Raw genomic sequence first — 16,073 nt, 5'->3', positions numbered from 1 at the left:
AAAAACCCTACAGAAAAGCAGAATTGATAGTCTTTATCTCAGTCTGATAAAAGCCATCTACGATAAAACTAACATCCAACATCATACTAAATGGACAAAACTGAAAGATTTTTGTCAGAAATAAGACAAGGATGTTTAATATCACCACTCTTGCTCTATATAGTTGTTTTCCCAACACCGTTAAAGAGTTTTTCCTCCAACATATGTTTATGGCCCCCTTGTCAAAGGTCAAATCCCTGAATGTGCCTGGGGTTACTTTTGCTTCCTCCCTACCTTTATTGTTGTATAGTCCTTGCTGGTAGAGATTCACAGGTTTGCTCATTCATTTTCCTATAGGTTATGCTAGGACATCATTAGGAATTGAGCTATTACACTTTCTGCTCCATCTTTTGTAGGGCTGTTTCCATTTCTCTTGGAAACATACTGAAGAATGGCCTTTCTGAATCCAAGGGTAGATCTGTATTTATTGAGGTGGAGGAATGCTTTTCCTTGTGTCTGTATCATTTCCATCCCCACCAGCCTTTGGTGAGGTTCTAGAGGTTCCCGGACCTCTGCACCTCAGAAGTTGTTTCTCATTCTTGATAGTATCTTTTCTCTTTCTCTTCAGTTTTTTTGAGACAAAATCTCACTATGTAGTTCAGGCTGACCTTAAATTCACTATGAAGCCTAGCCTGGTTGTCAGTTCAAGTGATCCTCCTGTCTCCTTCTCCCAAGTATGGGGATGACAGGTGTGTGCCACCATACATGGCTTCATTCCTGATCATTTCTGTCATTGTGGATTCTTGCACCCTTATCTTAGGCTGTGTCTGGAGGCTGAAGCCCATTTATAGCACCACAGAGAAAGAAAAGCCTGGACTCTTCCTGGCTCGGCAATTTGAGATATCCTGGGAACCAAAAGAGGTTCCATGTGCTGATGGTATGGCCCACAGGCAATGGGCAGGGAGGGTCAAGTAAGGCTTCACCCACATGTCCTTCCAGGCAGTGCAGATGGAAGGGAAGCCAGAGAAGCTACAAGAGAAGGTGAAGGAGAACCTGGACTCCTCAGCACAACCTTGAGCTTGGAGAGACCCCAGGGTCAAGCAGCTTGTGGGGAGAACCATGTCCTTCTCTGAGGCAGATGCTACAAAACTGGCCATGTGTGTTTCCAACAGGCCCATAAGGGTTGAGCAGGAGGATCAGGTTGCTGGAGGAAGGGAAAACTTGGCAGTGACCTGCGTGGAGAGCAACAAATATTGTGATAGACACCCCATAGATGAGGACTGACCTGCTGCAGAGGCTCCCACAAGATACCAGCCTGGAGCTGCCACCTAGAGAGGTAAGAAGAGCTCAACTTGAGGGAAATTGAAGCCCCTTGCCATGATGGGCCTGCACAGCCAAGCCTATGTCCACACACTGAGGCAGTCATTACTTTAATTCCTCAGTTGGGTTCCTGGGCTGAAGTCAGATGGTCCAACATGTGATGCTATGTTTTGTGCTTGTTCCTTTACTTTCTTTTAAATCATGAGCAACTTGAGGACAAATGTTATAGTTGAGAACTAAAATGTCCTCTCATAGCCTCATGTGTTCAGAGGGGGCACTTTGGGAAGGTGGTTGGATCATGGGGTGCTATATTCATTGGTAGATTTGTCCATATTAATGGTGGACTCATTAGAGTTCAAAACTGAAAGTGCTGTTTAGAGGTGGGGCCATGTGGAGGTGGTCACTAAGGGCCTGGCCTGAAAAGGTGTGTTTCACTGTCACCGTTGTCACTGCTTTGAGACAGGGTCTTCCTATGTAGTTCAAGCTGGCCTTGAACTCACAGCAGTCCTCCTCCCTCAGCCTTGGAATGCTGGGATTACAGGTGGATGCTGTCATGCCTAGCTTGACAGGAGTCTTTTTGTTCTAGTTCCTCCCTGGTCTTTTCTGCCTGGATGCCACGAGCTGAGCAGATGTCCCCCACCATGGCCTGCTGTCATGCTATTTCTGCCTTTGAGCAAGCAGACCATGGACTGAGCCCACTGAAAACAGCCAAACAAGCCTCTGCTCTTACATTTTGGATGTTGGGCATTCTGTCCAAAGGACAGGATAGTGACTAAGACAAGAGATGAGTCAGTGGGTTAGTGACCTCCTGACCCAGGGAGTGACACAGGATGGGACATTTGAAAAGATTTGTTGAATATTGATTGTGGGCTTCATGGGTGTTGTTGTAGTCAGGGCTTACAAGGAGAACAATTTAATACAGGGCACATAATTTATAGGATTATTTTATAGCAGTCACCTGAAGAGTCAAATACAAAAGAGTGCAGGAAATCTGTCTACACACTAAAGTCCCAAAGAATTGAGCTGAGGGCATGGATCCCATGACAACATCCTACATGAGTGCAGCTAAAGACCTAGAGCCCATAACGATGCCCCCCAATGAGTCCAACTGGAGGCCAAGAGCCCATGATAATATCTCATGCATGTGTGTTTCAAGATCTGCACTGGGATTGCCCTAAGGTCAGTGGTGAAAGCCAGAAAGTCTGTGCCAGCAGGATGAAGGATCTGCACCAACTGAGAGATCTGTACCAGAGCCAGGAAACAATGCTCAAAGTAAGGACCAGAGCTCCCCTGAAAGGTACCACAGCTATCCTCAGTGACAAGGTCCCAAGCTCTTCTGAAGATGAGAACAGCTGAGTTCACATCAGGAAAGCCAGCATGACAAGCTTCTTCAGGAGAACCAACAGCAGCCCTTCTTCCTCTCCAGTTTTTCCTTTCTATGTTGTTGGCAACGATCCTCAAGTGGGCCCTTCACACCAAGCACATGCTGTTCATTTCAGCGGGGTGTTACAAGCTGACCACCAATTATCAATCCACCACAGCTGTGTCACACATGGGGCAGCCTGGGAAGCAGGACAGTGTGCTTCCACTTTGTAGGTACACACCCAGCCATCAGTCACTGGACTGTGTCCAGAGCACATCACAAGTATTAACTCTCTTCACCTTTACCCATCCAGCAAGACAGAGGAGAATGTTATCCCTATCTTATAGGCAGAGGAAGAAGTGTTGTCATTAGAAAGGGTTTGCTTAGGGTGGCACTGAGATTCCATGCCCACATTCATTTTCCAGTACTGGTCTGTGCTCCCTGCACACCATGATGTCAGAAGCCCCCTTCCTTCTCCTTCCCTGTCCATCTCACAGGGAGCTCTTCACATGTAACATGTCTTCTCAGGCTTCTCTGATGCCCAAGAGTCAGAGGTGTTCAGCTTTCCTTCTCTTCATTCTTTTGTTCCATTTGAGGTCTTGGCTCATTCTCGATGTTTCACAACAGCTCAGAATGGCTACTAAAGCTCCAGCCACCATGTCTGTATTCTGAGTAGCAGAAGAAAAGGAGTTTGCTTGTGTTCATCAAAGAGATTTCCTAGAAATCTCTGTAACAGTTTCCCTCATAGGTCATTGGTTAGAATTTATCATTGGTTGGAATTTAGCCAGGACTATAATTTGCTCCACAGGAACCTGGGAAAATAATCTTTTATTTATTGGGTATTTGGAGAGTGGCTATTAAAAAGCAAAATGTAATCTCTGTCATATTGTCATTTAGAGCTTATTTTACATGTTTTATTTATTTATTTATTTATTTATTTATTTGAGATGATCCCACTAAATAGTCCAGGCTGGCTTTGAACTCACCAATTAGGCTAGCCTTGAATTCACAGTGATCCCCCTGCCTCAGCCTTCTAGGGGCTAAAGTTACAGGACTGTGCCACTGTGCCTGGCACTTTAGCACTTCTTGGGTCATACTTGAGATGCAGGGATGTGGGTGTCTTTCTCCTTAGCAAGAATATTTTTTGTTTCTGTGTATGTGCTTGTGAAATGTATGCATCTTGTTGCTGAGTGTCAGGTCTCCGGGGATTGGATTTGCTGGGCTGTGGAAGACATACGCTGATATCTTTCAGAAGCTGATGTGTCATCTACAAGCTCATCAACCACATACAAGAATCCTAATTGCTCTGCCTTCTTGCCAGACACTTAGAATGAACCCTCTTGCTGGGTGGCCTTGTAGCACCTAGAGTACCTCCCAGGCAGAACTTTACCCTCTCCCTCCTTGCCTCCAAGAGCCTAGAGGGGTAACAGGCATATGTGGCTACAGTTAAGTCCCTTTGGGTACCCTGTGGTCCCAAGCTCAGTTCTCTGTCCACAGCACACCTCCAATAGCTGTCCCACTGAAATAAATTCAAATGTTCTTGTCTCCAGATTCCCCATTTCTAAAATGGGTATAAATGCCCTCAAAAATTCCAGTTTGGATATTCTCTGTGTGTACCCCTTAAAATTTTTAAAATGAATTTTGCTTGAAAAGAAAAGTCTAGGGGGGCCTGCCAATTAGCTCAGTTGTTGAAGTGACTGCTTAAACAGAGCAATCAGGATGCTGTGGTTTGATCCCCAGATCCTCGAGCCTTACTAGACCTGCCCTCAAGGCATCCTAAGTCAGGAAAAAAACAAAACAAAACAAAACAAAAACACTTCTGAAAAGAAAAGTCTAGCTAGAGAGAGAGAGAGAGAGAGAGAGAGAGAGAGAGAGAGAGAGAGAGAGCTGTTCTCCATCTTTTGTGCATAAATGCAGATGCATCTTGCATATAAACAGAGCCCATTATACAGACCATCTGCTGTGGCCTCACTCCATTTGCTGAGCACTATGTGAGGGGCTTGGGCTCCTGCCTCTCATGAGTGAGACCAGTCCCCCCAAATCACAGAAAACCCTGAATAAAACTGCTTTGAAAGCTCTGAAAACCTGTCAGACATCTTCACAGTACTCTCTGGTGAGCTGAGGTCAAGATGCCTAAGGACGAGTGACCCCAGATGGTGCCTGAGACACATGGGCTTTTCTAAGGTGCTACCTTCTGGAGAGGGGGCAGCTCAGAACCTGGGACTCAAGCACAGCTCTTAGCATCCCACAGGGTCACAGAGATTCGAAGAATTCATGCTGGGCATACTTCAGTGTCCCCAGGTGCTCACTGAAGCTCACAGATCTTATTCACACATAGAATTTTGGTCGGAAGAATTCCAGAGATAATAGATCCAAATATTTGATGTTATCAATATGGCAGTAAGTGGTAACCCAAAGACAGTGTATGATGTGCACAGGGTCACACAGCAAATTGGTCTGGCTTCCTACTGCAGCACATTTTCCTTCACCCCACTATACTCCCAGCTCTAATATCTTCTTCCTCTCCAGTGGACTGGGGAGGGGGGAGACAGACAGAAGGAGAGGGAGGGGGAGACAGGGACAGGGACAGAGAAAGAGACAGGAGAGAGAGAGAGACAGAGAGACAGAGACAGAGAGAGAGACAAAGAGAGAGAAACAGAGACAAACAGAGGGGGTCAATTTAGTCAATTTCTGGTTGTGATCTTTTAATAAATGAGAGTGCTTTTCTAAAATGAAACCAAGTGCAAATCCTTTTATAAAAATTATTGGTCATTTTGTTCTAATTACCAAAGTAAAATGAAGTTACTAAAAAAAATGTTAGAAAATACATATGAGTAAAAATGAGCAAAAGCCAAAAATGACCACAAAATATTCTCTTTCTCGTTGAACCTTAATATAGCTATTTTGCATTTTTAGAAAGGTACAGTTCTCACTGAAAGAGCCCAGAAATACTAGGTCTTTTCTAACTTGTTCTCACAAGTGACCTATCACACTGTGATCGGCTCTCACAGAATTCTCTATTCCCTTTTTTTTAAAAACCAAATTGGTAGGACAGTTTCAATAATTAACACATTGCATTATTTATTCTCTTACCTGATCTGTTTTGAGGTCAATGCCAGAAACATACTATACTCTGACCTCAAGCTGGTGCCCTCCAGTTAAAACACTGAGAATTTTTGAAAGTCTTTTACTATTGTACCCAAACCTGCAATAAGCATCTTTATGCATAACTTGGTGATGTTCCCGATCATTTTCTTTAGGAAACATTCTTAAAGTATGGAGCTCAACATTTTAAAGTTCTGAATATCTGGTTCCAAATGGTGCCCAAGACATGTTTCCTCAATGTGCACCCCAGAACTGTGCCTTACTTGAGAGCGGACTGAGCAGCCTAGTCACTCCACCTTGATTCCTGACATTCCTGCTCGCCTTCCTTTAATCAGCCACAGCCTGGGGTGCAGCTCACAGGCACAGCACGTGCCCAGTGCATGTCCTGGGTCCATCCCCTACAGCACAGGCAGGTGGACAGATGGACAGATAGCCTTACAGGATATAGCTAACTAGATTTCTAGTGGAGAGGTCAAGACCTTTGAATTGAGGGCCTACTTGAAATGGTCAATTTTGAGGGCTCTGAGTGGCCTGCTGGCCCACTTTTGTCCTAAGGTTCATAGTTCTCTCAGTTTCTTGCAGTGCTTGCAGGGTCCCCTCCCTTCCTTCCTCTGGAAAACAGGAATCAGTGGTCACCAAAGCGCAGGACAACTGCATCCTTGTTCACAGGGGGAAACTGAGGAAGGTGTATGTAGAAAAAGGCACTTGCCATGGTGTTCTGGCTAACAAGTGTAACACCAAGGAGACACTGCCAGGAAGGGAGGGGACACTGCACGAAAAAAGGCAACAGTGAGAAGAGCCACTTTGCTACTTTGGGCAGCTACCTAAGCATTGGCCATTCAGTCCCAGAGGAGATGGCTGACTTGATGCTGGGTGGGGCACTGCCCAGGCACTCTGCTCAGACCTGCCAATTCTGACTGTAACACAGCCCTGGAATCCAACATAAGTGGGAATTATTTCCTCTGAGTCTCCAGGGCTTTGTGATGGCCATGTTCCCTGAGAATAGACAGTGCCCTCAGTTAGCTGGGTCATTTCACAGTCAGGGATGTGGGCTCTTAGGCCTGTTAGCCAGAACACCATGGTAAGTGCCTTTTCCTATACGCACCTTCCTCAGTTTCCCCCTGTGAACAAGGACACAGTTGTCCTGGGCTTTGGTGAACACTGATTCCTGTTTTCCAGAGGAAGGAAGGGAGGGGACACTGCAAGCACTTGCCAGAGCTAAGCACTAGGCCAAGCACTTTGCACAGGGGAGTTTGTCTAATCCAGACAGAAGACCCTCTGGGAAGGGATGGCCCTACTCCTGCCTGTCCAATGCCCCTGACCCTACAAAAAGCACAGGTATTAGTGCCTGACCCCACTTCCTATTCCAGGCATAGTATGTGACTCAGGTGTGGCCAATCAGAGAGGCCATAATTGGTGCAAGACTGTCATGTGACCAAGCCCAGCCAATGGCAGTCAGCCTGAGATTTCTGCTGGAAGTATTGGGGAGGAGATGACCTCTTTACCCCTCAGCCACTCCTGCCTTCTTATGGAACAACTTAGACTACTGATAAAATGGGCACAAGAGAAAACAGCCAAGAGACAGAGGACAATAGATTCATGACAACTTCCTCTGAGCCTCTGGAAGGAGTAATGCTGAATCCAGACCTGCCTTCTAAACATTTTAGCTCAGGAACCCTTTTTGGATGAAGTTAGTTATCATTAGGTTCATGTTACCTGCAATGAAAGGAATCACCTATAAGCCAGGCATATGGTGCACTCCTGTCATTCCAGCACTCTGAAAGACTGATGCAGGAGAATGTTAAGTTCAAGCCCAGCCTGGACAACTTAGAGACTTGGTAGGACTGTCTCAAAATAATTTTTTTTTAAAGGCTGAGGCTGTCACTAAGTCCCAAAGCCTGATTCCCTGTCTGACTCTGGGTGGTAGGTTTCCCCATGTAAGATGAAAACCGTAATGCCAGTTATGTCAAGGATGTTGGTGGGGATTTTTTAGTTATAGAGACCATGAACCTAACTTTGGCCAAAGGGATCTTGAGCTGAAAAATGTAGAAAGTGGGCCCAGTGTGGTACAACAGGACAGAGCTGTTGTTTTTCTTCTGCCAACCATGTATTATTAGTTGGTTGCACCCTACAACCACCACCCCATAAGCTGCGGTTACTTCATGATATATCCATTCCAAATGTCACAATCAAACAACACATACCCTGGTCACTGGGGGCTTCAAATAATATCTGGTATGCTATTTCTAAAATGCTGATTTTCCTAAAAATTCTGGGTGTAGCAGGCCCAAGTCTGGCCTGGGCAGTGAAACTTTAAGGAGAAATTCCAAGGGGTCCATCCTTTGCTGTGTTACAGGAAGGAAAGTGAGTTTGGGTGGAAGTAGAGCCCGTTGTCCAGAGGATCCCTTCGCACCACAATAAGCCCCACAATCATTGCAGGAAACATCTTTCCTATAGTTTCTAACAGGTGTGACCTGGCCATTAACTCATTTGAAAGGGTACAGCACAAAGCCCTGGAGAGTCACCAGGGAGGGAGTGCTGCAGATTAGGAAAAGCCCTGGATCCTGGGTTGTGCTGTCCAGAAGCAAAAGAGAGAGCCTGGCTTCTCTGACTATAGCAGTTGGAGTTGGTGCCCAGCCATGCTGGCTGCAGTCAGGATTGGGGCATTGCTAATGGCTCTGTGATCTGCACAGCAGACAGACTGTCTAGCAGAGACGGTTGCAGCAGGTACTAAGCCCTTTGTGTGGATGACATCATGGAACTTCCCAGCAGAACGCCCAGCAAAGGTGGTTGTAATGTGACCTTGGACCTCAGGAAGGCTCCTTGGCATGCACTCTCGGGTCTTTGGCATATAATCACACTGTGCCTGGTTGTCGCATCTGCAGAGTGGGGGTAATGATCCTCCCTGTCACCAGGATGATGCAAGGACTAAGCAAGGAAGCTCTTAAAGCATAAAACCTCATCCTTCAGGCATGGACCCCAAGGATTAGAAAGGGCTCACTTCCCAACAAGCAGCCATCCAGCCATCATATGACCCCACAACCACTGCACACGTGTAGTGGGGGAGCTAAGTATGCCAAGATGTCCACCCCGCGCCATTCTGCCCTCGTTCCTCTGAGCTTGGGTACCCTTTCTGAGGTGCTGGGGGACCATCTGGAGCCTCACTGTTTAGAGGGTCACAGAAGGGTTTCCTGGCTGTGAAGAATAGAGAAACACCACCTCTGTCCCAGCCCTGGAAGCAGGCAAGGAGAATTTTCCCTCTTCGGGGTGGGGAGTTGGGGGTCAGAGGTTCCCTCCCAGGGTCCTGCTGTGCACGTCTGACTCCCACCTCACGGTGGCACAGGAATACATCGCGTTTTGGAAACTCTAACTCGGGCTGGCGATCCCCATTCATCAGGAGGGGCCAGGAATAAACAGGAGGTGTAGGGTTCTAGGCCCAGGGTCAGTGGCACCTACAAGGCTTCCAGTGCAGGGACCCCTCCGGCTATCACCTACCCTGTGCCCAGTCAGTGTCTCGCCCTTTCCATCCCCGCCTTACTGCATGATCCCCCCTACACACACACACACACACACACACACACACACACACACGGGCTAATGTGGACTGGGCCAAGGGCCAGGGTGGGAGCCTGTGTGGAGCTCAAGACTCAGGCTGCCCCGCCCCGCCTCGCCCCGCCCCGCCCCGCCCCGCGCCCCGCCCCCGCGTCCCACCTCCGCGCCCCGCCCCCACCGCGCGCCGCGCATCCAGCACCTAGCATAGAGCACAGAGCACCACGCACTAAACTTTCCCCAGAGCTGATGAGGGTGAGTCGGACACGGGTATCGGGCAGGCAGGACCTGGGGATTGCGAATCTCCGCTGGGTGTAGGGGACTCCGCGTCGGCGACACGAGGGGCGCGCGCCACAGCCTGGCGACGCCGCGGCGGGCAGGGTCGAGGAGCGGACACCTGTGGCTGGGGTCGGGGTTTCGCGTTCACTGACTCCTTCTGGGGTCCTCTTGCTCGAGTCCACGGGAGGAAACAGACTCTCGTGCCCGGAGCGCGGGAGGGGCAGCTGGGTTTGGACCGTGTTGGGCGTCCGCAGGCAGGAAGCTGCCTGCCCGGGACTGGGGTGAAAGCACCAGACTCCCCACTCCAACCCGAGAGGACCCGAGGAGTAGTACGGCCCGGGCGGGGACATGGCTTGGACACCGCCCGGCCAGGGCTCCGGCCCCCCAGCTGCGTCCCCGAGCCCCTCTCCTGTTCTGGGCTCCGCAAGCCGGAAGCTTGGGGTGAGTGTGTGCAGGCAGGGTTGCTGTCACCAAGCAGGGAGCCCCCACCTCCCACCCAGCGGCCAGGGAGCTGGCTGCGTCCGTTGCCACGCGGTCTCCGCGTTGCCCCATCTACAGAGGCTTGGGGAGCCGGTGCCATGTGGGGGATGGGGCAGAAGTGGGTTGCAGCGTCTGGGGGAGGGGGTCAGAAGAGGGCCCCCTCCAAGTTGTGTTCCTGGAGGCCCAGGCAGGGACAGAGGAAGCCGAGAGCCTTGTGCAGTGTTCCATATCTCACAGCAGTGGCCCAGGAAGGTGAGCGCCCTTACGCATACTACAGCAGGTGGTCACAGAGGCTCCAGGGGCCAGGAGCTCCCTGGGATCAACCAGCTGATCCAGGTGTGGCAGAGCTGGGCTTTGAAAACCAGTCTTGCTGGAGTCTTAGAATAGCCGTGAAGCTGGGCCAGCAGAGGAGACCTTAATTTAGATCCCTTTGTGCTTGTGGCTGGATGCACAGTATTGGCAGATAGCAGGTCTGTGCCCGGTGAACCTGGTCCCCCTGCTGAGGAACACAAGCCCAGGGTTCCCCTAACAACTCACACAGGTGCCCTGCTGTGAGCGACCCTCACACACCAAGCTTCTGGGTGAGGGGTGGAGGGACAGGAAGGGACACCTGGTACCATTTGAGGGGTGGCAGAATCCTGAATGCGGGGTGCTCCCAGTCCACAATTTTAGAGCTGGTGAAGGCTGGTGCTGCCAGCCAGAGAAGTGTGGGGGTTGTTGCCCTGGGAGTGGTCCCCAAAGGAGGAGGAACCTGAAGTTCCTACTGCACTCTTTCTGTCCATGAGCAAAGAACTCTGGGCTGATGGGTTCTGGAGCTGGATGGCCTGGGTTCAGATCCCAGTGCTGTCACCTGAGCTCTGCGACCTTGGGCAAGTTGCTGTACCTCTGCTTCTGTTTCTGCATGTGGGATTGGGGCATTCATAGCAGCTTCCTCCCTGGGCTGAAGAATGTGTGTATGCTCATGTGTGCAAGGTGCTAATGTAATGCATGTGACATATAAAAGTGCCACTGCAGTGTGCTCATTGTTCTTGGTGCTGCTGAGGTCCAGCATCCCTACCACCAACAACCTGCAAAGTGAAGCAGGTCTAGTTAGCTGTCATGTGTCCCAATGGCCTCCTGAAGTCACAGGCTTTAAACAGCCCAAGAGCAGAAGTCTCGCTGTGAGCTTCTGGCCTCTGCGAGGCCCTCAGAAGGGCTGGGTAGTGGTACACTCATTACTGGCCTCCTTCATGCTCCTGAGACTTCCAGTTCTGGCTTGGTTCAAAGGGGGCCAGATTCGGGACAATTTTCAAAGAGAATGTCAGAAGAGAAGTCAGGGAGGCCAGAGCATGCTTCTATGACACTCGGGTGTGCAGTGGAAAAAAGGCTTCCTGGCTACCAGCCTGGATTTGAACTGTATGGTCCTTTCTTGGGTCCCCCAGGGACCAGCCAGGATGTCTTGATGGCTGTGAACTCAAAGGTGACAGATCTGAAATTCATTTCACAAGATACCCTCACACAGCTGTCCATTAGGGCTCATCACCTGACTGCTTGGATCTGCCACTGATGGGAGGGATATGTTCAGTTTTCAGCTGAGGAAGACTTGTCCTGAGTTCTGAATCCTTTTTTCCTTACTTGAAAGAGTAAGTGGAGGGACTGTGGGCTTCCATTTGCTCATCTGCAAAATGGCCATTAATCATAGCTGTGTGTGCTTCTCAGGATTAAGGCAAGATGGACAGGCAGAGAAAAGAAGGAGGGGGCAGATCACATAAATGGCAAAGAATTGCATGTGATTGTAAGTGATTCTCATTAGCATTCAGGCCAGGCATGAGCTGTAATTGCTCCTGATCCAAGATGTTTTATCTGAAAGCCGTACCTGGCAGAAGATCATTCAAGCCCTGGTCACCTGCTGCCCTTCCTCTCACAAAGCCCAAGAGCATTTCTGAATCTCAGGATGTAATTAGAATAAAGCTCCTGTATCTTATTTATAAGTGACTCACTTCTGCCATTAATGGTGGCAGGGGACTCTGGGTGCATACTCTTGGAGAACAATGCCACTGATGCAGGGGGGAGGGGGAGGATACTACACACACACACACACACACACACACACACACACCACCCACTCTGTAGTCCTCCCTTGGTCCTATGAGTGTCACAGGGCCGGGATGGAAGCTGCAGTGCTTACTGTGTACTGCAGCATGCTCTGCACAGTCCCTCTAAACTTGTTGCTGCCTAGAGAACATGTGTCATAGACCACTGCTTTCCAACAGCTCTTGCTGCAGAAGGGGTTGGGAAGTCTCCTCCCTGGCTTCACTGAAAGTGTGGACTCTGCTTACTAGCACACCTGAGTCTGAATCTTGTTTCTTCCAGCTTGTTAGTGGAGAGATCATGTTTGGCCATCTCCCCAACTAGAATATCGACTCTACAAAAGCAGAGACCATGTCTATCTTATTCAAAGAGCCCACTGCCTGGGCTGGGTGGCCTGCAAGGATCTGTGCATGAGATACTATCTGAAAGCTAAGTGGCTCAACTGAGCTGCAGCTTTCCTATCTCTTAAGTGGAGCCAACACAGTATGACCTCATTGGTTGCTGTAAGAATTGAATGGTGGCAGGTTTTACCCAGGATACACACTGTCCTTGAGGACAAATAGATGGGTGGCCACAAGGACACAGCTGGCCTAACCTGAGAGAGACAACTTTTTTCCTACTTCCAGACTCAAGGAAGATAGTAGCACCAATCATAAGAATGCCTGGTATTTAGTCAGCATCCCAGAAAGTGCTTCCATAAACATTCATTCCTCAAGACTAGGCAGAAATCACTACTTTTGCTTTATAGGTGATGAAACAGAGGCTCAGACAGGCTGGTAGGATGCCCAGATGCACAGAATTCAAAAGCAGCAGAAAGTGGTTTGTGAAGCCAGACTGCAGTGATTTCCCAATCCTAGTTAGTATCATGAGCTCTTTATCACCCTCTATGGGATAGGAGGTATAGCATTTAGACTTCCATGAACATAGTATCTCTCTTCATGACTTACGGTGTTTTTAGTGATATTCCTAGTTATGAGATATTTTGTATGCTGTTGTATATGTATATGCATATGTGTAATTATACATATATATTTACATTATTTTTATTTGAGACAGGGGCCTCCCAAGTGCTGGGATTACAAGTGCGTGCCATCATGCCCAGTTTTAAATTGATATTCTGGTGGTTACTTGGGAACATGTTTGCATTTTGCATATTGATATTGTTTTTAGAAATTTTGCCAAAAATCTCTTTTAAAATGTATTTGTTGATTCTCATGACAAGAATACACACACAATTATAAGGGGTGCAAATGACAGTTTTGTTTCTTCCATCCTAATTCTTTGGCTTCTTCATTTATGTGACTTGAAGAGGTGATGGTGAATAGCTGTCCATAAGATTATTAACTCTTATTTTACTCTAGATTTTTGGAGCTAACTGTCAAGTAAGAAAATTCTTTCTGTTCCCATTTGGCTGAATATTTTTCTGTTTAATGATAAATGGTAGTAGGGTTTTAACAGATGATGTTTCTGAATCTGCCCAGATGATCATGTGACTTTTTCTGTTAACCTCATGTATGACCCTGATTTTTTATATTTCTGGAACAAACCCAGCTTGCGTCATCCTGTGGCATCTGTATCACCGGATTGTATCTGCCAGGCTCTTTGTTAAGGATTTTAATAGCAGTTCATGGGTGAACTTCCCCCGTGATTTCCTTTTCATGTGTCCTTGTGAAGCTTTGGTGTCAAGGTTATGCTGGTCCTGTGAAAAACAGAAGGTAGGGCCCCCGAGTCCCTGTTCTTTGGAAGCAATTGCAAAAGCTGGAAATTGTTCTCCCTTGAGTGTCTGACAGAGCTCAGCTAGGGGCCCTGTGGGTGGGTGTGGAGGCGGGGAGTGGGCAGGAAGCCAGTCTCAGCAAGGCCAAGGAGGAGCCATGACAATGAGAAGTCCAGAGACCCTGTCGTCGGGATGGCCTGGCAGCAGGCAGCAGGTGAGGGTTCTGCGCAGCAGTGGTCCTCAATGAAGGGGCTGCCATCTGGATGCCTGTGACCCATTCTTGAGTCTCTTCCTGCTTCTAAAATTGCTGCTATTGCTGCAGACAGCTGTCTGTGAGTGACTGTTCCCTGGTGGCCTTAGATTGGGGAATGTGACTTCCTTGAGCATTCATTTCTGTCCCAGTTCCTCCTCCTGTCACAGACTCAGTTTTTCTGGGATCCCACATTATGACCCATTGGGCTCCTGACGATTTGCTCCTTCCAGGGGAAGCTAGATCTAGGCAAATTTCTCCCTAGAATCATCCCTCAGTCCTCTTTTATTAAAGGAGCCAGGCACTGTCCTACCTTGAACTGTCTCTCTACACCCTGTAAAAACACTATGACTTGGTCACTAAAGGCTCCATTACTCAGGTTAGGAAAGTCAAGGTTTCTAGTTATAGTTTCTTCCTATTCTGCTCTAAGTGATTGCTCTTTAACCTGCTTTGGGTTTGGATATCACATACAGGCCAGTTTGGTTTTCTTTGTACATACTGAGCTATGGTCTCTGTCCCATCCCCCATTCTGTTATGTAGTCTTCCCTCCTTCCTCTTCCTGGGCTACTCTGATCATTGTGTATCTTGGGGATCCTATAGGAGCTTCAGTGTCTGTTGGTCCTGGATTGATCTAGAAGCCAACAGGTGCACAAGGTAGTAGCAGGAAACAGGACCTACACCAGAGCAGGCTAAGAAGAGTTGGATTAGGGATGTTACCTTGGGTACATTTCTTAGTTCAGAGAACTGACCAGGGGTGAGTCTCACCTGAGATTGTCTGTGGGGAGAATCAACTTGTTCTAGCTAAAAGCATGGAAGGGTGTGGGAAAGGATATTCTTGGGAACTGGAGAAAAACCGGGATGGGGCCAGTATGCACTGAGCCCTCAGAGAACTGGAGAGGATGCTGTCCTCTGCCTGCCAGGGGCTACATCCAGCCAGAAGCAACAGGCAAGTGGACAGGCAGCAAAGAGCCTTCATGTGGTCCCTACAGGCACAGCAAGTTCTGGGAGAAGGGGCCCAGCAGGTGGTCCCAGGAGTATTTTTGTGCTGTGTGGCTCTGCCCCCTTCGAAGGCATTTGCCACTCCTTCCCCCTTGCACACCTCCCCTGGCACTGTCTGCTCACTTATCCCTTGAGCACGCTGCTTCTCTCTGCTTGCTATCCTTCCTCTGTTCCAGAGGACTTGCTGATAACCGCTAGAGACATCCATGCTGCTGACCCTCACTTGGCATCCATGGGAGGCATAGAACCAGGGCCATCCCTCAGGGAACATGGTCCTAGACCTAGTGATCTGAGCCTAACCCTCTTCACTTGCACAGAAGCCACCCTCCCTGGTGGCTCACAAGGGCCTTGGGACAGTGCTCAGCTCTGGACTCCTGGAAGGACTGCAGAGTAATCCGGGGCACCATCTCTCCCAGGACAGGGATAGATGCAGAAACATAGGAAACCCTACCTTGGATACCTGAATTCAGCCTGCATTGCACAGCTCTGGGTCCAAGACCTGGGGACTCAGGAGGGATTTGGCCCCACTGCCCTCCACCCTGTGTCCTGAGAAAGCTCCCGATCTCCCCATTATGTGCCACATGTGGCCACTGTGGCCTCCAGGGGCTGCAGGTACATGATGGGCCTCAGGGTGACACTGGCTCTGAGAGGGCAGAGTCATCACAGGAGGGGAGCCCCACTGCCCCTGAGGATCTTCCAGAGGACAAGATGAGCAGCCGGAGGACAGGGACGTGAATGATCCTGATCTGGGCAACCTCAGCCACTGTGGGTCTTAGATTTTAACAAGAAAGTTTAGAGAAATTAAATAGGAAAGAACTATTCTAGAATAAGGATATAAGAAAAAATATTTTTATTCAGTTGTACTATGTTTGTGTTTTAAGCAAAGTGTTTTATTTATTTTTTTTATTGAGAAATAAATATGAATGAGACAGTTTCACAGCTGATTAACAGGATAAGCAAATGTT

The 16,073-nt window shown here is 48.6% G+C and overlaps 1 protein-coding gene and 1 pseudogene across 1 annotated transcript in view; one reads left to right on the top strand and one right to left on the bottom strand.

Moving 5' to 3' along the window:
- Positions 1-9,945, bottom strand: part of LOC101576737 — a 12,204-nt pseudogene extending 2,259 nt beyond the window's left edge.
- Positions 9,505-16,073, top strand: part of Hrh1 (histamine receptor H1) — a 59,312-nt gene continuing 52,743 nt past the window's right edge. The window contains exon 1 of the mRNA XM_004645625.3: positions 9,505-9,571. The gene's annotated coding sequence lies outside the window, so the exon portion shown is untranslated. The remainder of the gene's footprint in view (positions 9,572-16,073) is intronic.

The sequence above is a fragment of the Octodon degus genome, unplaced genomic scaffold (genome assembly GCF_000260255.1).
Source record: "Octodon degus isolate 3935 unplaced genomic scaffold, OctDeg1.0 scaffold00233, whole genome shotgun sequence".
Taxonomy (NCBI): Eukaryota; Metazoa; Chordata; class Mammalia; order Rodentia; family Octodontidae; genus Octodon; species Octodon degus.
The sequence above is the reverse complement of the archived record's forward strand: the minus strand, read 5'-3'. Positions and strand labels throughout refer to the sequence as shown.